General features: G+C 41.4%; 2 protein-coding genes across 6 annotated transcripts in view; one reads left to right on the forward strand and one right to left on the reverse strand.

Annotated features, from left to right (window-relative positions):
* The window catches only part of hecw2a (HECT, C2 and WW domain containing E3 ubiquitin protein ligase 2a), an 85,993-nt gene extending 69,258 nt beyond the window's left edge, over positions 1-16,735 (reverse strand). For 2 of the 4 annotated variants that reach the window (XM_079663711.1, XM_079663710.1), the window contains exon 1: positions 16,183-16,735. The gene's annotated coding sequence lies outside the window, so the exon portion shown is untranslated. The remainder of the gene's footprint in view (positions 1-16,182) is intronic. The other 2 variants (XM_079663709.1, XM_079663708.1) reach the window with 1 other exon arrangement.
* The window catches only part of LOC307028569 (uncharacterized protein), a 77,332-nt gene that overhangs the window by 37,817 nt on the left and 18,032 nt on the right, over positions 1-21,483 (forward strand). The gene's annotated exons all lie outside the window — the stretch shown is intronic.

The following is a 21,483-nucleotide window of genomic DNA, read 5'->3' on the forward strand; positions in this document are numbered from 1 at the left end:
ACGTGAGTTGTTTTTTAGACTCGTGAGGAACTGGGGTAGTATCTATAGTAACGCAGTGTAGGCGGAGCCGTGACGTCATCTTCGATGAGCTCCCCAGAAAAACAACACAGCCATTAGCTCTTAGCACTCAGAGCTCACAGCTCTTCATATCTGTTCAGAAACTAGACAAAAGTTAAACAAGTACAAACCACATACTGTCTGTGTCATGGCGAATACAGTCGCTGGTTTATTTATGTCTGTATAGGCCGTTGTTGTGAGTGTGGACGGTCGGAGCATTTACAACGTTAGCTTAGCCAAATCTCCATTAGAAAACACGCATTTTAAAAGGTTTTTCGCCTGCCGTCTGTCTGCAGACTTGTCAAAGCCTTAATTCATGGTTTTTACTATCCGGTATCAGTATGTTGTTACTTCGGCATCATTTTGAAACATGTATTACAATTAAATCACGGTCAAATATATTCATCTTGTTGTAGTTGTAGCCCCCTTGACAGCGATTCTCTCTCTAGTTTAGACTGCGGTCAAGCCAGCCTCCACTCGGAAAAACCTAGTCAAGCCAGCCCTCACGTGATATTGCGGTGCGCGAATATCCTATGCATTACGGTAGAGTCAAAAAAAATCCTCCCTCTGTGTTTAGATGAGAATAAAACAAAAACTGTCCAGTATCAAAGACTCATTTCACTTCAGGGTGATAGCAGGACATCCCATCTAGTCACTCAGAAAATATCAGGACATTCTGATGTAGAGTTTCAAAATGAAAGACCTTTGAAATCTCTATTGTATGAGTTATCATCCATGTTTTAGATGAGAATAAAACAAAAACTGTCCAGTATCATAGATCCATCTCACTCCAGGGTGATAGCAGGACACCCCATGTCGTCACTCAGAAAAAATCAGGACATTCTGATGTACAGTTTCAAAATAAAAGACCTTTGGGGACAGGGATGATGGCTCATATATGAGACTTCAAAGGTCTTTTATTTTGAAACTCTACATCAGAATGTCCTGATTTTTTCTGAGTTACTAGATGGGATGTCCTGCTATCACCCTGAAGTGAAATGAGTCTTTGATACTGGACAGTTTTTGTTTTATTCTCATCTAAACACAGAGGGATGATTTTTTTTTTTTACTCTACCGTAATGCATAGGATATTCGCGCACCGCAATATCACGTGAGGGCTGGCTTGGCTAGGTTTTCCCGAGTGGAGGCTGGCTTGACCGCAGTTAGTTTAGCATACTCAGCCCGACTCAGCCTGGTTGTTCCTGGCCCTAGAACCACGATTTTATGGGGCCATTACATCACCAGAAGTCCCAATTTAAGGGGTAATTTCTCCCAAAACAATGTTTTTTACTCACAATATCAACAGCCCCACCAAAAATATTTTCCACCAGCCGCCACTGGATGGGACCAAGGTGATGATGTAGTACATGGTTTTAATAATACTTTTGCTTTTCAATATTTGCCATTTCAAACCATGAGCTGGTTCAAATCATATTTGCCTTGATTTACAATATGTTCTCATTTGTTTTATCAGTACAGTTTTTAAGCTTTTGTGCTTTTCCTTGCCATAATCCACTTTGGACTATATGAAATATTTCAGGATTGCACTTTTAACTCACTTGAAATGCTCTCACTTGCTTGGTTTACAAGGCCATAATCTGTTCATTGGGGACCATAACATCGATGCTATTTTTCATTGCTGTTGCCGACAACTATTGCTCCAGCAACCTTCATTATGGTCCTTGACACTGGTCTGTACTGTATTAACAACGTGTCACATGTTAAGAATTTACAATCAGAATCGAGTATTCAACTAAGCCGTGTAATAAAAGTTGTTAGTAGCCTTAAGGGCCTACACAGTTGTTATGCTATACCACATTACCCTTCACTGGATATATAATGAGCTGCACTAAACTACATTTTAGCATTTAAAATACCTAGCCATTCTTTTGCGGTTATTTTAGTGAAAGTAACTCAAAAGTCATATAAAAGTACTGTAACTCATTACATTTCAGAGACAGTAATATTGTAATGTAACTTATTACTTTAAAAAGACAGTAATAAGTAATATGTAATATATTACATTTTGGAAGTAACTTGCCCAACACTGCTTATGAGTGAGTTTCTGTGCAGTAATGCGTTAGCATTTTTTCGCTCGTGGCTAATTCAGAGGCAGAGCGTTAGCTTTGTGGAGGTTTTTTTGATAAAAAAATATTATCAGTTAGCTGAGTTTCTTCCCGTTACATGGATATAAAACATTCATAGTTTATTGAATATTAAGATGCCCTCAGACGCTGGTTCCTGAAGATGACGCGTTTTTCCCCCTGGTATCGGGGGGGGCGGTGTAGAAGAGGTTAAAAAGCGATTCATATGCAGTAACTTGATGACAAATGGTTTGATATACAGTATATATTGCTCCTCAGCTTCTGAATCAATTCAATTTGCATTTTGAACTGACTGATCAGAAATGATGATGAGGTCTCTCTCTGTGCTGATGTGTGTGGGTCGGCTGTGTTCTCCGGATAACGCAGGCCTTTTTATTGAAATAAGATCTGCTGCATTTCACATGGGGGAAAGCATGGACCCTGACTCGACAAGATTACCAGAGTGTGGCTCAATCGCACGCACGCACGCACGCACGCACGCACGCACGCACGCACGCACGCACGCACGCACGCACGCACACACACACACACACACACACACACACACACACACACACACACACACACACACACACCACACACACACACCACACACACAGCATGGGGGATTTATGACAGAATAAAACCTGCAGGAATATGTCAATCCTGCTCACGTGTGCTCGTGGCCTCACACACAGTCAGCAGCAGCAGCAGCAGGGGCAGGTTCCATCAACAGGCAGGAGCTTAGCAGCTGAAGGAGAAACTAAAATAAGTGTAACTGTTGAATTATGTAAGTGTTCCAGTGGTCCCATGTTTGCCAGGCATTGTCTCATTCTGTGGAATGAGAGCATCCCACTCCAAGCAGAGGACGATGACTCTGTCTGCCAGCTCCACGCTGCACACACCAAAACAGAACCTCAGGGGGGGGGACTCGACCCGCTCCACTGCTTTTTCTTCTAAAAGACTGCCATTTCACATTATAATCCCAATTCCAATGCTCTGCACATCTTTGACTTGATGACGGATTAGTGATTGATTCTCAGGAAATGGAAGTAGATAAACAAGGTGTAACTTATACTGTTTGAGTAACCAGAAATCAAACTGTGATATGATGCAAAGAGTCATGTGATCACCGTTCTGCAAATAATAAAAATAGCCCTAAAATAGAGCTGCAACTAAAACATTTTTATTTTAGATTAATATTACATTTCTTTTTTGTACTAGTTTAAGTGATAATTTGGTCTATAACATTTTCAAAAACAGTTCAGAATGTCGTTCCCAGTTGCAATCCAAACCCAAAGATATTCACTTAATTATTATAAAAATAAACAAGAAGAGCAGGAAATCTTAGACCGAGTCCAGGGCTGGCTCTAAAATAGGTTAAAAATATATACAGTATATATATATCTAAATCAGGGTTAGCCAACACGGTGCGCGCGGGCACTTAGTCGCCCGCAGGGGCAACGTGAGTCGCCCGCCGGGCATGTTCTAGAAATAGCTCGCCAAGCAAATCCAAAATGTGTAAAATACACAAAACAAAAAAGGAAATGTAATTAAAAGAATCTACCCTATGCATAAACGAAACCTCAATCATAGCGAACTCTATCTACTTACTACAACTCTATCTAGCTAACCACTTCATAAGGAGTTTGACCTGGATTTTCCTTCTTGCAGAATCTACACAACACATCAGCCCCATTGAACAGCCTAGTCGTGCCAGCCTATACAGCAAATGAGGGGCATAGTTTTACTCTGTGTGTGTTGCAACTTGCATATTTATTTAATGCACTTGACCTACACACACACACATGGCGTAATTTCCACTGGGGACAGGGGGGACATGTCCCCCCCACTTTGCGACCCTCTACCACACAAAACAACACATGTAAATAAACCAATTTGTGTTCTTTGAAATTGAAAAGGATATTGCATTGTGTTTGTTACTTTCGTTGCAGTTGTATATCTTAAGTGTAATTTGGCATGTTTTTATTTTGAAGGCGAGTTTACGATGTTGACAGGAAGTTGTTGTTGCTATGGAAACAAGAAAAGTTTCACAGCGGGCGGACTTGTCATAGAGTCCGCGATAATAAAACCCACCCATTTAGAGGGAAGATATGATTGGTCAACTGAATTGTCATTTGACATTACTCTCTCGTTCAGTTACTAGCTGGACCTCTATAAATTCAGCTGGACGTCCAACAGCTCCTGTCTTCACCTCGCAGAGACGACCTTCTTTCATTTAACCCTTCACATTCTAACAGAAACTGATTAGGCAGATTCGAAGGATTTATTTCTATGGAAATGTTATTTTAAATACAATTAAATCAAGTTATTTTGGTAAAACTAATGAAAAATATTTTTAAAAAAAATATTTTTAAAAAAAATATTACTTTATAAATATAATATAAAACTTTATATTAATGCCTAAGAATTTGGAATGGGATTTCATAAAAGCTCCTGTAGGTGTAATGTGTAGGTGGCCCAATACTTTTGTCTATATAGTGTAGCTTAGACAATGCTAAAATTAGAGAACTTTTTGAATGATTGGTTGATTATTTACAAAGTTAGCGATTTCATTCCTTTGATTCCTAAACTTTGGTACATGTTCCCCTGTAGCTACGCAAGAACCATGCTAAAATCCTTACAATATCAATTTAGATTTCAGAATTCATTTCATTTCTGAAAATCTAAATGAAAAACAAATAGTCTTCATTTCATTGCACGTCACAGTTATTGATTTAGAGAAGATTTAGTAACTCAGCAAATGAGCGGATTTTTTAAATGGCTTCAAGCTCCAGACTTAAAAGTTAGTTTGGTTTGGTATAAAGTAGTTTATGGTTGAAAAGTGTTTGAGCCTCTGCACCGTCTGCATGTCGTAATTTTGCTGCAGATCTAGTCACTTTGTGTCACATCACTGTTCTGAGAATAATAACACATCTGCAGTAGAGCATCTGATGGAGCCTGGAAGAATGTTCTGGAATGTTGTGGTCTTATATCTTGTCAAAAACTTTTCTTCAGAGAAAGATCTTTCAGCAAGGGGCCTTTTAGATGTCTAGGTATCTGGGAGTATGGCATTATGTGTGACAGCTCTTTGCTTATGAATGCACAGAGGGTGACACATATCTGTCTTGTTTAGCGTCCCATGTGTGACAGACAGGCACCATCGTAGAAATACAGCTGCACCCCCCCTATACCTCGGGCCAACAAGAGAAGACACACACACACACACACACACACACACACACACACACACACACACACACACACACACACACACACACACACACCAGGATGACGTGCTTAGACAGACACCTAAAAAATATTATTATTAGTTAATAATATCAAAGAGAATAATCAAAATTCCTTTTGACCCGTGTTTTGGCCAAACGCTTACGTGTCGAGAGCTGTAGGTGAAGTGATGTCAGTTAAGGTATTCCTCCTTCTAGTGTGTGTGTGTGTGTGTGTGTGTGTGTGTGTGTGTGTGTGTGTGTGTGTGTGTGTGTGTGTGTGTGTGTGTGTGTGTGCGTGCGTGCGTGCGTGCGTGCGTGCGTGCGTGCGTGCGTGCGTGCGTGCGTGCGTGCGTGCGTGTGTGTGTGTGTGTGTGTGTGCGTGTGTGTGTGTGTGTGTCAGCACAGGGGCCTCTCGGTGCCCCTGTGGAGGTGACTGCTGCACTTTACATCCTGACAGAACGGGCACCTTGGGAGCTGGCACACACTGAGGTCTTATTGTGCCTCACCGACACAGACACATAATGTGAGGAACACAACACAGAACCAAAAAGAAGCATACTAAATGAAACTCACACACACACACACACACACACACACACACACACACACACACACACACACGCTCCTCCATGCTTATACAAACTGTGTCTCTGACTCAGAAGATGAAAATACATTTCCTTCACAAACTACCTCCCCACTGAGCTCCAACCTAAAGATGGGTGAAGATGGGGGGCCTTCTGAGGGAACACAGGCAACATGTCAGCAGAGCAGCCCTGTCCCCCTCTAAACACACCGCCTGACAGCACACATCTTGATGAGTCACTCCTCCTGAGGTATCCCTCAATGACAGGCCTCGTCCAGTCCAAAATTCCATTTACGCCTGAAGACTGATTGATATCGCCCTCTCCAGGGTTTGGAACTCTGGGATTTCTATAAATAGAAAAGTGGGTTGGGTATGCATTTATGAAAGGCATAAAACTGTATGTAAAAAACTAGAAGGATCTGCTATATGCTGGAGGTATTCTTCTTAAACCCATATAGAAGCGGTCTTAATTAGAGCAATGGCTGTGTCATCACATTTTAATAAAAAAAATATGAAGAATATTTCCATTTGAATACTTAGGTCGTTGCAATGCAACATTGCGTCTGCGTCTCCACGGCCATGTTTGCTGATTAAGGCAAAGAAACCCCCCAGAAATGTCCATTAATTAATGTCCATAAAGAACATGAGCTGAGCTAAGATACGGGAAAAGATAATATATGCTCAACTGTCAGACAGAAGTTAGAAGACTGGATGTTAAAGGGTTAATGATGGGTTGATTACCACGACATTTCAAAAAATGCATCGTTAGGCCTCTAGGGGAAACGACAAATTGGGGTTCAGCTCATAAAAAGCTTTTTGGGGTGTTCCCTCTCCTGTAGTGTTATAGAGTGGCGAAGTCCCTCCCCTTCCGTAGCATGGTCAACAGTGTGTGAGTATGTGTGAATGTGAGTATCCCTGAGCAGGTGGCACTTTGTATGGCAGCCTATGTATGGATGTGTGTGAATTAGAGATGTTAAAATTCACCGATTCGCATCGGTGCACCGGCATAAACGTTCAAGATGCGAGTGCACCGGTTGAAAGAGTGCACATCGGCTACAGTTTGGGTTGAACTCGCGATGCATCGATTGCGTAGCATCTTTGCATCGGTAAAAAAAGGATTCATTCATATAATATCCCCTCATCCTGTCAGCACTCAGCAGAGACAATCTTTGATCTTTGCTTCGCACTACGGAGGCCGAGAGTCTCAGTAATCAACACACACGGAAGTCGAAGAGAAAGAGAAACACAGCGCACCGAAAAATATCTACAAATCAAACGTTTGGCAACACTTCGGATTGTTCAAGAAAGATGGGCAACTTGAAAAATCGCTCGCAAATTGTAAACGATGCCGTGCCGCTTTAAAGTACACAAGTAGTACGAGGAACTTAGCGAGGCACATAAAGAGGCGACATGGGGGCTGCGTCTGAAAAGAGAAACCTGAAAGTTAGACATATGAGTTCAATCACTCAGTGAGGTGTTCTGTCAGAGAGAGGTGTTTAGTTTACAGCAGCCTGTGACTGCCAATAATAGTTGAAATGTCTTCCTTACTGTAAGCAGTTATGAAATACCTGTTTGTGAAAGGTTATTTGTATTCTTTATTGTTCATATATACTGCTTTCTGCTCACTGGTGAGTTAGCCTATGAATGAGTGCTAAGCACATCAGACTGGCAGTTGTATGGGCATTGCACTATGGTAGTTGTTATTTGCACATTGTTAATCCTGGGCAATGCATCCTTAAATTGTTTAACTGTGAGGTGTAATAAAATTGTACTGTACTCTGGAGAGTTTTTTAAGGTAAAAAAGGTAAAAAAACAAACAGCATGATGGGATGCGCAGTACTAGTTGAGAGAACCAAATATGTAAAGCACTTTTTTGTTAATTTATGATTTGCTGCATATAAGGAATACAACAAAATCCTCTGTTGTACCATATTGAATTGTATAATTATTTTTGCATCGTGTTGAATCACATCATATCGCCCCGTATCGCATAATGTTGAATCAAATCGTATTGAACTGTATCGCAACAGGGGTGAATCGTATGTATCGCATGGCCTGGTGTTTCAAATGTATCGTTAATGTATCGTATCGTGGCAACATATCGAGATGCGCATCACATCGGCCTCAGTGATGGAGATGCACATCCCTATTGTGAATGATGACTTGTTTATTTATAAGAAATGTGACTAGTCACAAAGACTGGAAATGCACTATAAATGCACTCCATTTAAATCAAATGTCCATTTACCATGCTGGCTCAAACGAGATTTGTCAATACTACTCGGACAATAACTGGAAAGCAGATCGCTTCCCATACCAAAATCGTGTCACCTGCCTTCAGATTCTGCATTCATGTGCGGTTAACTTTCCACAAAGATTATTAAAGACCTGCACAAGAAGCCAACAGTGACATCACTGCGGGTTGACACAGCCCCCCCTCCCATATTAACTCCTGACCCATCGCTAAATATATCTAAGCCTGAAGTCCGTGCAGCCACCTGACTCAAAGAGAACCCGTCTTTTTATTCAATTATTGTTTTAATCTTTTTTCTAACCGCATCCCAACACAGTTAAAATCCACAAAGCTCAAGCAGTACCAAATCCCTCGCTAAAACAGAATGGATGATATAGTATTAAAGTGGCATTTGTATCCTTGAGATGTTTTGATACAATGCCTTGTTATACTTATTCCCCATATCTTATTTTGACAGTTTTAGGTGACTTTTTAGCTAAGTATTGTATTACTTACAAAGATAAGCCAAAAAAACAAACAGCCACATTTTCAGCAGAACATTCTAAAACATGATTGACATGCCTTTTCCCTCAGGAAACTTTGACACCTCGAAGCAGGGAAATCATAGGTGTAAAATGATGGCTGATATCCATTGATCTGTTTCAGTTTTAGTGTCCTGGTATTGTTCATGCTGGCACAAGACAGGTTATATGTGTTTGATTCCTGCAAAGAAAAGCTCAAATGCATTTAGGGAAACAGGACTGCTTCATAAGGTAGAATATGCACATTTCCTCATTAACATTTCTAAACCACTGCAGCTGTGTCACATATTTGTTGAGTTGTGTATTATTATGATTCCAACCATTTTTGGACCTAAAGAAATCTATAATTTTAATAATGGTAACAGTCAAAGTAACGGTTTGTTTATTCTCTGGTAATTTCTGCCAGAAGCCTCCTCTTTTGCTCTCCCTGAGGTTTCTCCCATTTTCCCCTTTAAACTGTGGGGGTTTTTTCTCCGGAAGTTTTTCCTTGTACGATGTGAGGGTCTAAGGACAGAGGGTGTCGTTTTCTCATACTGATATTCTGCAAAAACTGTGCTGCTGTATTTGCTGTAAAGTGTCTTTACTGTAGGGTATTTTCATTATATGTACAGCACTGTGGCTCGACCAAAAATTGTTTAAAAATGTGCTATATAAATAAAACTTGATTTGAACAGATTTGAGTCATGCGGATCTGAAGTTACAAGAGAAACAAGCCGAGCAAGCGTTAGTGATAGCAGTGTAGTGCCAGAGAAACTGTTCTTCAAAAATCAGAGCCATCGAAGCTGCTTGGCTATTTTATCTGATAACAGAAGATCAAGGACTTTTTTGGTCTTAATTATCTTCAGAGGTCTCCCCCTCTCCAAAAATGGACCAGCTGATCAAAACCGGTATTAAAGGTGGGGTAGGTAATTTTGGAGAAACCCGCTTGAGTGCGCTAAAATGTGAAAATACACAGCCGGAAGAAATATGCCACTTCCTTACAGAGCCCCCCCTCCAACACACACGAACGCGCACATGACCAATGAGGGCACGAGATAAGTTTGTGCACAGATGGAAGGCTGACAGACAGGTAGGCCATCCAGTTATTTTAGCCGGGCCGGCTAAAATGATTGGTCGTGCTTTTTACACTACTACGGCTTCCACAGATGACATTTTTGTATGAATTTTTTGTCAAAGCACTTAAGATATTCATTGCTATCGGGATGCTAAGAGCATTCCATGGAATATAACAAAAAGCGTATCTCGAGCCGAACACACTCCCAGATCGGCCTATGTTGACGTTATGTCAAGTCCCCTGTGTCGGCTTTTTCCAACGCAAGAGGGGGGCGGCCGATTTGCTACCGTCATTTCTCGTTTGGAATATGAGGAAATGAACTGCAGTCTGGCTCTCCCAGCTTGCACGCGGTTTGATTGGCTAGTGCTTGTACCATCAGATTTGAATAAACGGGATTTGATCGGCTGACGCTTCAAAAGTTGAACATTGCTCAACTTTTGAATCCTGAAAATCCTGAAAATCCTGGAAATCTTCGCTTTGCTTCCCTACAATGCAGTTCGGCGAAAAGCGAGGCAAAGTGACGTCAGCCCCATTCAAAGTCAATGGGCAGAGAAGCGTTGGAAGATTTTTTTAAAGCTGCTGTGTGGACGTAACGTTAGCGTACATTTTCAACTTTCCGGGATGTCCATAGGCTTCTATATGGCTCCCTAAACGTATGTTGTAGACGACTTGAGATCACGAGTGAATGCTCTCCGCAGATCAATTCTCACAGCATTTATCAAACCTTTTCTTACTCGATATCAAGCCACACTTATTGTTTTTAATTCTTTATTTTAATTGAATAATGTAAGACTTTTGTTGCCGTCAGTTATGGGGAGAGAAGGGGCTCAGAATACTGACATCTGTATTGTTTCATCGTTTTTTCCTTCTAATTTTGTATTCTTTTCTAAACCACACACTGTTATTTACTCAGCAATAACACATAATTATCCTTGTTTTTATTTATTTGTTTGATTAATAAACACAAGTTGGAGTCCGTCCGGACCGAGGGTCGGAGCAGCTCATAGTAGTTGCTTTAGAGAATTTTACAACCTGAAGTAAGTATTCTCTCCGCTTCGCTTGACAAACCCTGTGATAGTCCTCAAGCCCTGTGATTGGATGTTTGAGTGTGCGCCGAGGGTTGCGCAGTGGCGGAGCCAAGACATTTTCAGTGGGGCGGCCAGGATGGAACCAGTGATCATTTTGGGGTGGCATTGAAATCACTATTATATGAACATAAAAATACATCTCACTTTAAAATAAGGGGTTATTTAAGGCACCTACAACACACCTCTACATTATTTGGGATTAAGCTAGTGGTGGAATAGATCAAATAATATTCAGTATATCTAACTATTTTTTTCGTATTCCCGCAGGCAAAGTATCAACGAAGCTTACATTATACAAATGTAATGCAATATACAGACTGTTTAGCTTATGGTGATCAGCAGCCCTATGAGCTCATTTTCTCAGTGTATCATCAGGAATACAAAGACACACACACATCATTTAAATAAGAGTTTTTTAATTAAATGATAGCTTAAAAATAAACATCTTAAAGTAAATAACAATAAACAATAGCCCTTAACCCTGTAAGGCCTCCGGTTGTAATTTTACAACATTACTTGAAGCTATCCTAAAAAAGTCAGTAAATGTTTTTTTTTTTTAAAAGACTACATTTACATAGTCAAAAGGTCCTTTTGTTCAGCCTCACAATGCTATTGGGTAGTACATGTGTTATAGGTCCTGCCCTCTGGCCATACACGCTAGGAATTTTGGGCCCCATGGAAATATATCACATTGGGCCCCACCACCAGGCCCAGGCCACGCCAACCGAGCACAATTGCTGTAACCACACCTTCAGAACCGAACCCACTCATTTATGCTTTAAATAACTCTACCTGTGCAGTCTTGCATCTATCTTGTAGTCCAATACTAACTCCACAATATTTACTGACACTGAGCTGTGAAAATATAACACTTATGGCGGGACAGGGCTGCTAAGTCTAGAGATTGATCTGTTGGTCCTGGCACCAGGGGTAGGGACAACTGATTTAGTATGAATAGCTGCTAAAAATGTACCTGCATTTACTAAATGTCAGCTAAAAGAGCAGTGAAATGAAAAACCTGTATAGATATTAACAGTACTTAATGTCAGCTTGGTAAAACAAAACATAACAATTATTATTTATAATGGACTACGCGTAGCTAACAGACACATTTCCACCACTCATAGACCACACCCATCTTTTCTTTGAAAAACTGGGTGACATACTGTCGCCCTTTAGTCCCTCTCTCTTGTATTTCTCTCCTTTCTTTTCTCTTTTGAAAGCCTGACTTTGTGAGTCGTTGAGACATCGTACACACGTAAGTACTAGCAAAGTGCCGGCGGTGCTGCACCGCGTTTTGGAGGCAGGACCAAACAATTACATGTAAATAGAGGGGGTGTACAGAGGCTTTGGATAATTAACTTTTGGAAGAAAAGAAGTTAAATGAATCGTAAGTTTACTGAGTACATTATCAATATAACAGTATATTAATGTTAATTATTGGTGAATGATGAAAGGTTACTAAACATTTTTTTCTTAATGTTCTAAAATAGTTTGGGCCCCCGTGGTGAGGGTGTTTGGGGTGGCCAATAGGGTGGCCAGGATTCACCTGGGGTTACTCCGAGCGTCGAACAGCACTTTGAAATGGGATGGAACCACGGCAGACTGTCCAAAACTGGATTTGAATGGGTCCAGCCCGTCCCCCCCTCCCCCCCGTCCCCTGAACTACACATGCTGGCTATTGTGTGTTTCACAACATGTTTAACTTCTAGGGCACGTCTCTGGGAATTGTAGTTTTAAAAGACGTTTTCATATTTCCCATAGTAAGAAGTTGCCAGTATTAAACTGTGTACATCCCTGGAGGTTTAGGGGATAGGAAACACTCCCATTTAAAACATATAATTAATAAATGGGTGAAAATTGCTTGTGCCCATAATGGGCAGCACTAATATATATCCACATGACACCCAAGGTCAGTAGAGCTTTATTTAACAGCTGGTCTTATGTCTGTGACCCCTCCTGTTGTTAATTGATAAGCCTGAAACATGCACTTGTCAAGGTTCAGAGGCACATTTTGCAAATATGGCAGTACCCATCGATCATCTTAAGATAAGATACTTTATTGATCCCAAGTTGGAAACATTTGCGTTACTTCAGCATGTGTAACAGTTGTAAATATGCAGTGGTGTTTATTTGTAAATCATTTAGTATAATCACACAAATTCTGTGTTTTATATTTAATAATTCTTTGTTCTTTATTTATTGAATGTTCAATACCTGACAAGGTCGGAGATGAAAAACTTGGGTCGCAGGTTCCTCAACAGTGCATTACAAGACATCTATCAATATGTGTGTATAACTCCACCATTAAACTGTCATATTCTGCAAATGTCTTATACTATCTACATACATCTTATAAGAGTATAATACATATGTATAAACATACAGTAGTTAACATTGCAGGAAAGCAATATATTACTACTTTGTCAGGCTTAATATTTATACCCCCAAAGCTTTTTTCATCTTCAAAATAAGACCTTAACCTAAAGTATTCTTTGATGTTTGAATAAAGCCTTATTAGTTTGTCTGTCTGTGTCTCCTATTAATATCTAATAATAAAAATAATACATTTCAATAACGTGCTTTAACCACCATGTGTCCCTTTCTATCAGCTGTGCACCGTTATGGTGTGAATATACCAATATACTGATTGGATCAAATATAAAAGTCAGACGAATTAGTAGTGATACTGCAAGGAGACGTATTTTGTGAAGAGAAATTGAAGATTTTGTTTAATTGCTGATATATTTATGATCCACGTCACATATTCAGTTTCAGCAGCAGTTGTTCCTGTTTGTCTAAAAGTCTTCTCATCGGGGCTCTATAAATAGCGAACTACAGCAGATATGTAATATTTAATGCAGCTGAACCGTGTATTACAATGCCGTTATGTGATGACCTCCAAAGAAAAAAGCAAGCAAACTCGGAATAAAGTATTATTTTATTTTTAAAAATACGTTTACATTTAGGGAGCTATATAGAAGCCTATGGACATCCCGGAAAGTTGAAAATGTACGCTAAGGGACGCCCCCCTTGCGTTGGAAAAAGCCGACACCGCCGCCCCCCCTCTTGCGTTGGAAAAAGCTGACACAGGGGACTTGGCATAACGTCAACATAGGCCGACCTGGGAGTGAGGATGTGTTGGTTTCTCAAACTTACCTACCCCACCTTTAACTCTTAATAAATCAGTGTCACGTTTAATGCAAAACTGCATAATCAGTGTTTCTGTTTTTTAAGGTGAAGAGACATGTGGAAAATGTAGCTCCCAATAAAGACTTCCTTATTAATGACCAATGAGGGACTCCTGACCGGGAAAATCTAATGCAAGATCCCACAGTATACTTCACAATAAATCTCCATCATTTGTTGTTCCTGTGTTGTACAGACGCCTAGTGGCAGAAATGTACATATTGTGAAATTGAAGGCCTGACAGGTGTTTTCTGAACTCTACTCATGGGAAAAGTTGGCTGGAGATTTAAAATGCTAAATCTTGCCAAACTCTATGTACTCGTGCTCTAACAGTTGTAACAAGATTAGCAAGGAGATGTCATTAAAGATCAGTTTGTAAACATGGCCTCCCCAAAGGACTATAAAAGGACATCCTCATTTAATTTTCCTCAGCAGTCCAACACATCAACCGTCTCCTCATCTGAAGTCAACCTCAGGTCAACTAAAGGACATCTGCTCTTCATATTAAGAGAGCTTATGATGGATTCTCAAATTGACCCTTAACTCTGCTTTAATCTGCTGCTCTGATCACCATCGTGTGGAACGAAGTACAGCTGCTACTCAGTTCTTTATTGATTTAAATGCGCAATAGTTTATGCATTAATAGATTCATCTTTTGGTCTATAAAATGTGGGAAAACAGTGAGAAATGCCCCTCCCAAATTCTCAAAGTCCATTTAAACTTTTAATGGACTTTGAAGGAGGCCGGAGGTTCCCCACCCCTGATTTAAAGTAGCCTAATGTCTATACATTTCTTGTTTTGTCAGTCAAAACCCCAGATCCATTCACTATGTATAATATAAAACAGAGAAAAGCAGGAAACATGTAAGAGGCGGTAAAACAGCATCTACAAAAGATGTTAAGAAAAAATGACTATATGAATGAATTTGTTTACAATAGTATAGGCGTTTTTTATTAGGTATTATTGGATTAGAAGATGAATTGATGCTCCTCTAGTTCTGAGTTTTGATGAGTGGTGGCACTGGGGAGAGACCTGTCATTGGTCACCCGCTTCAAAACATGCTGCACATGAGCAGACATGCTTGTTCTATGGAACGTCTGTTCATGTGTACAGCCATACTTCTAAAACACATATTAAATGGTGTCAAAACAGGATTTCTTCATCCTCTAACCATTACGTTTAATATGTAGGTGTAGCATACCTTTTGTACCTTGAGGGCATTTTGGATGTTCTTACTTATTCTCACCCTCGGCTCTGTCAGTAACATCTACCACTGAGAAGCTTCGCTGATACTCCTCAGCTACATCCCCTTACATCATGCTACATCTGGACAGGTTGTCCCCTTGTAAAATTCTGTCAAGTGAGGATTTTTTTTGATGATCTGCATTCTAACAATCCAACACAACTCTATTTCTGCTTGCTCCAGTTGGTCTCAGATTACAGGTTTGCCTAATGTATCACAGTTTGAGAAAGATGTGCCGTTTTGCAGATTTCAGTCCAATCCTTCAAGATACACAAAGTAGAATTATGCAGACACTGTAGGCCATATGAAGGAAGACAGAGTAGCACAAAAATAATGTCATTATTTATACATGACAGTGTGTTAGCCTACATGTGTGCCCTAATGTAAACACAGCACTCTGCACCGTCGGCATCTCCACACCTCAGAGTTAGAGAGACGTGAAGGTAACCCCCTCTTACAGCAACATCACGTCAGCAAAATCGCGTTACATAACCAATAGTCTCCAACTTTAATCATTCCGAATCACTGTGGCTGCGAGGCCGCCACTCTGCGCACATGCAGGCCGTGCGGGACAGCACCAATATGGAGGTGTCACCGCTCACTATTGGATTACTGTGGGAATTCCCTACGTCATTTTCTTTTTATGCATCTCCTTCGCAAGACGCATGCATGACACATACAAATTCGCTCAATTGTCCCCATCAGTGCAAAACCACAACAACAGCAGCAGAACAGGATACGCACGAGACGACGCTGCAGCGGTTTAATGACAGATTAGACTCCTTTGAGCAACATCCCCATCATGGTTATCACCATCGCTGCTGAAAGACACCTACACGCTGCCTCCATTCCTGACGGCGCACTGCTGGCGGAGCTTACCTTTGGCGCAGAGGTGCGGGATGGAGGAGAGGACAGCCGTGCCACCGACACCTGCTCGCTGCTTTCTGCGCGGGGATATCTGAGCACAGTTTAGGTCGTTATCCCTGCAGTCCAAATGAGGCGGGACGGGCGGGGTGCCGCGTTAGGTCCCCCCTCCCTCTCAGATCCCGAGCCAGGGCAGCGTTGGGCTCCGAGTCACCTATGGAGACGGTTTCCCTGTAAAACGCTGCGGCGCTGCGGAGATCCTCGGCCCTGCACGGTGGCAGCTTCCAGAGGTGTGCGCAGGTCCTGCAGACAGTAGCCTCCCCCTCCTGCAGACAGCAGCTTCCTGCACTCTGCGTGCTTCAGCCGTGTCGCTCACGCGCACCTCTCCCTCAGACTCTCCATCCCTGCATCGCAATGCAGCTGCATTCCCGGCCGCCTCCTCCCAGCAGACGGTCTGGATGTGATGGGCTGAGCATGTACCGCTGTCAGTCCCTGCCGGAGGATGGCGTCGTGTGAGGATGTTTGCGGCGGAGCGCTCTTATTCGCTGGGGGGCGCGGAGGGATTTATTCACACGAATGTCGTGGCTGAGTAACTGAGATGTAGTTTTTCAGCGCATTTCATATACTAAAACACACACAGTGCATATCAATGTGGACTGGGAGGTGACAGGAGACCAGAGAGAGAGAGAGGGGGGGGGGGGGGGGGAGAAAGAGAGAGACCTGAATAACTCCACTGGTTCATAATTTAATTTACAGCAGTGTTAAGCCACCGAGCTATACAGGACTGTCTCAGAAAATTAGAATATTGTGATAAAGTTCTTTATTTTCTGTAATGCAATTAAAAAAACAAAAATGTCATACATTCTGGATTCATTACAAATCAACTGAAATATTGCAAGCCTTTTATTATTTTAATATTGCTGATTATGGCATACAGCTTAAGAAAACTCAAAAATCCTATCTCAAAAAATTAGAATAGTTCCTCAGACCAAGTAAAAAAAAAAGATTTATAACAGCAAAACACAATCAAACATTTGAAAATGTCCATTAATGCACTCAGTACTTGGTTGGGAATCCTTTTGCACGGATTACTGCATCAATGCGGCGTTGCATGGAGGCAATCAGCCTGTGGCATTGCTGAGGTGTTATGGATGCCCAGGATGCTTCAATAGCGGCCTTTAGCTCATTAGCATTGTTGGGTCTGGTGTCTTTCAGCTTCTTCTTCACAATACCCCACATATTCTCTATGGGGTTCAGGTCAGGGGAATTTGCAGGCCAATCGAGGACAGTAATGCCATGGTCAGTACACCAGTTACTGGTGGTTTTGGCACTGTGGGCAGGTGCCAGATCATGCTGGAAAATGAATTCCTCATCTCCATAGAGCTTTTCAGCAGACGGAAGCATGTAGTGCTCTAAAATCTCTTGGTACACAGCTGCATTTACTCTGGGCTTGATGAAACACAGTGGAGCAACACCAGCAGCTGACATAGCTCCCCCAAACCATCGCTGACTGTGGGAACTTCACACTGGATTTCAAGCAACTTGGATTTTGCTCCTCTCCAGCCTTTCTCCAGACTCTGGCGCCTTGACTTCCAAATGAAATACAAAACTTGCTTTCGTCTGAAAAGAGGACTTTGGACCACTGTGCAACTGTCCAGTGCTTCTTTTCCTTAGCCCAAGTCAGACGCCTCTTCCGTTGTCTTGAGTTCAGAAGTGGCTTGACCATGGGAATACGGCTATTGTAGCCCATTTCCCGGACACGTCTGTGAACAGTGACTTTTGATACCTGGACTCCAGCTTCAGTCCACTGTCTTTGAAGCTCCCCCAAATTCTGGAAGCGACTCTTCTTCACAATGCTGTTAAGGCTGCGGTCATCTCTCTTGGTTGTGCAGCGTTTCCTGCCACATTTCCCCCTTCCAACAGACTTTTTGTGGATGTGCTTTGAAACTGCACTCTGTGAACAGCTTGCTCTTTGAGAAATTTCTTTTTGTGTCTTACCCTCCTGATGGAGGGTGTCAATGACGGTCCTCTGGACAGCAGTCAGATCAGCAGTCTTCCCCATACTTGTGATTTAGTTTACTGAACCAAGCTGAGTGTTTTTCAAGGCTCAGGAAACCCTTGCAGGTGTTTCGAGTTAATTAGACGATTCAAGTGATTCGTTGAACACCCTACTAGTATACTTTTTCATGATATTATAATATTTAGAGATAGGATATTTGAGTTTTCTTAAGCTGTATGCCATAATCAGCAATATTAAAATAATAAAAGGCTTGCAATATTTCAGTTGATTTGTAATGAATCCAGAATGTATGACATTTTTGTTTTTTTAATTGCATTACAGAAAATAAAGAACTTTATCACAATATTCTAATTTTCTGAGACAGTCCTGTATATGTCAGTGGTTTCAGAGCTAGTTGTAGATGAGCATATGTTTACAAAACACATCATTAATGTGTGAAGGGGGGGGGGGGCTCTGCAATTCAACACATCTGAATACTCCTCCACCTCTCCATCTGTCCTCAGTGGTCATGCGCAGGTAGGGGGATTAAAGGTGGTACATCTACTGTGTCATGTATGTATACTAGGGATCGATTGATATGGCTTTTTCAAGGCTGATGTGATACCGATACAGATTATTAGTAATCAAGGAGACCGATAACCGATATTTGGAACCGATACATTTGCAGTAAATTCAGAAAATCTTGGTGTCAAAATGTAGAATAACACAAACTCCAAACGTTGTTGAAATGCCTTTAAGCATATGTTTAATTAACTTTTCAACCTCTTAAAATAAGAAGTGCAAGGAGCTTTCATTGAAGCTAGTTTCTCTCATGAACTGATAGAACTCATTTTGATTTGTGAGACATGTGTATATGTTTTTGTAACATGTTTATATTGTTTAGATTTAAGTTGCTGGCTTCGCTGGCTATGCATCAATCTAACAAAGTGCATTATTCGGGCATTTTCAGTGTAACTGGGAAACTGATATAATTGGATCAGAAAATCGTGGTGTTTTTGCAACTTCAGCATAGAGCATTGGGAAGTTTATTGAACTTCGGCTTTCAACTAACTTACCTTCGAAACAGATGTATGGCTCTGCCACTCACCGCTGCTGCTTCTGCCTGTGGCTCCATCTCACTTTGGTTCAATTAAATCCTTGCGTCCCTCACTTGCGTCGTTTCCCTGCGTTTAGTCCCCCCCACCAGGGAAGCATGGAGAGACGCAAGGAAACCATGAGAAGCAGGGGAATGAGTTTTAAGAGCAATGGGACGTCCTTTCCTCCGGAGCGTCACGTGAAGCAACGTCCGTTTGTGATGACAGCTGTTCGTCTGACAGCAGCTCTGTCCCCGTTATTTTCACAAACACCCCCGCCACACATTTACCTATATCACAAACATTTGTATCATCTGTTGTAGACCCCAATAAATAAAATAAAATAAGAACTCATTCTCAAAAAAGATAAACGCCATTCTTAAAATGTATAGACAAACAATAGTTTGATTAATATTGATTAGATTGCACAATATAAATAAAATAATTGAGAGAAGACAAAGAGATAGGCCTACAGTATGTTAACTATCAAAACCCAGTTAGATTAACATTCATTGGTGTAATAGTCCTTTGTGCTATATGACCGCAGGTCATGGAGAGTAATAAGGTATCCGTAGACCTTTGTATGAAGTATCTTTATTACTTAACAGGTCTACAGCCATGATACATAGATGCGAGCTTGCATACACACAGTATCACTCCGCAGCCGCACCCCATCAGTAACGTCCTGATGGTATATGCGCGGCACTATATACTACATCCTCCTTGCTTACAATGAAAGTTGCATATAACATTTGCTGTAGTAAACATTCTATAACGGTCTCAATATTAACATTGTTCACTTGTTAACATACGAATATATGAAATTATATTTTGTATGAACATTAACATGTCAACTTAGAATCAGTGTATATCAACACTCCAACATCCTCATATAAACATGAATGCTGTATATAAACAACACACCTTACTTTTTTTTTTTTTTAGCAAATAGACTAAGGATTTTAACGTATAAACTCTGTCTTAGCACAACCTTTAGCCTGAGCTAATTACAGTAGGAACTCTTTGTATATCTCAGGTGTTCGAATAAGTCGGCCACATCTGGTTCTTCTTGTGCTCTGCGGTGATGACATTTCACATTCAACAGTCTCTGATGTGTATGCATCTGGCGTGCATAGTTGATTGTCTTCAGGTAAGTCAAGTTCTGTGTCCATTTGGGCGTTGTGTGGTGTTTTCCTCAGATGTCTCCTGTTGTGCCTGTAGTGCTGACCTGAAGATGTGACAACATCATAAGAACGTGGCTCACCTCTCTGTGCAGTGACCAAAGCTGGACGTCAACCCTGTTCAGTTTCCATGTGAACAGTACTTCCTGGTTGCAGCTCAGGAAGCGGCCTCGTTCCTCTGTCATAACACTGCTGCTGCCTCCTCTGTAGATTCTCGAGAGTCGATTGAGCATCCTTAGGCATAGCAGGCTGAAGCACCACGGTGGAGCTCGGTAAGGTGCTCCTTAGCACTCTCCCCATGAGCATTTGTGCGGGTGAGTATTGCATGCCTGTTACAGGTGTGTTTCTCAGGATGAGCAGGGCAAGATGAGAGTCTGTATTCGTTAGTTGTGCTTTTTTAAGAACATGCTTAACAGTTTGTACGGTCCTTTCAGCCAGACCATTGGACTGTGCATAGCCTGGGCTGGAATGAGTGAGTTTTATGCCCCATGATTCTGCAAAGTTCCTCATTTCTTGACTCGCGAATGGGACATGGTCACACACTATCTCTTTTGGTATTCCTATCCTGGAGAAGACTGATTTCATTTTCTTATTGACAGTATGTAATGTCTTGTCATTAATGTTAAGCACCTCAGGATATTTTGACAGGTAGTCGACCATCAATAGGAATGATTGCCCTTTTATTTCAAAGATGTCAGCCCCTATTTTGAGCCAAGGAAGCTCAGGAATGTTGTGTGAGATCAGAGGCTCCCTCTGGTTTCTGGCCTGCTGACATGTCCCACACCTCTCGACCATTTGTTCTATCTCTCTTGACATACCTGGCCAGTACCAGTGCCTTCTGGCAAGTGCTTTTGTCCGCTGCCTTCCTTGATGAGCCACATGTAATGTTTTCAGCATGTCACTTCTCATTGAGCTCGGGAGGATTATCCTGTCACCTGCAAACATGATTTCATCTATTACTGACAGAGTATGTCTGATAGGCCAGTATTGAACCAGTTTAGTGTGTACTTATTTTCTGTGTCGTGGCCAGCCCTGTCTGTGT

This window comes from Notothenia rossii, assembly GCF_949606895.1.
Source record: "Notothenia rossii genome assembly, chromosome: 2".
Taxonomy (NCBI): domain Eukaryota; kingdom Metazoa; phylum Chordata; class Actinopteri; order Perciformes; family Nototheniidae; genus Notothenia; species Notothenia rossii.